Source organism: Octodon degus, unplaced genomic scaffold (genome assembly GCF_000260255.1).
Source record: "Octodon degus isolate 3935 unplaced genomic scaffold, OctDeg1.0 scaffold00042, whole genome shotgun sequence".
In the NCBI taxonomy this organism is placed as follows: domain Eukaryota; kingdom Metazoa; phylum Chordata; class Mammalia; order Rodentia; family Octodontidae; genus Octodon; species Octodon degus.
In genome coordinates this window covers 10,381,273-10,381,827 of record NW_004524618.1, presented here as the reverse complement: position 1 = coordinate 10,381,827, position 555 = coordinate 10,381,273, and the positions used below count along the sequence as shown (strand labels likewise).

At 45.8% G+C, this 555-nt stretch overlaps 1 pseudogene; it reads right to left on the bottom strand.

The window, feature by feature from the left end:
- Positions 1-6: 6 nt before the first annotated feature.
- On the bottom strand, positions 7-315 carry LOC101585311 (annotated as a pseudogene).
- Between the last annotated feature and the right edge of the window lie 240 nt (positions 316-555).

Here is a 555-nt window from a genome sequence, read left to right as displayed (position 1 = left end):
GGTATATAGCTTGTTTGGTGAATCTTCATCCTCATTCTGTTTCCTGGACAACTGTACTCGGATACGATATGGAACATTCCTTATTCCTTTGGCCCAGACAGCTTTGTTGAGCCTGGTGTCAATGCGCACATCGGGAGTCCCCATTTCCTTCATGGCAAACTTCCGGATCTCCTTAAGTGCCCGAGGGGCGCGCTTCTTGAAGCCCACTCGGTGGATGCGCTTGTGAGTGTTGATTGTGTACTCTCGGGTCACCACCTCGTTGATGGCAGAACGGCCCTTCTCCTTCTCGCCACCCTTCTTTGCAGGAGCCATTCTACCGGGTCCCTAAAAATATTTTTTAAATAAATACATATAATGGGGTCTCAAATGATTTTAAATACACTGTAATTGGGGCTAGGCGTGCAGTTCAGAGGTACAACACTTGCTTGGCATGTGCGACACCTTGGACTTGAGTCCCAGCAGAAAAAGAAATCTGTAACTGTAAAAGGGAATATTCATAGAATTCTCAAAATATTTCAGGCCCTGTTACCCATGTGCAACTTCATTTCATGCTTA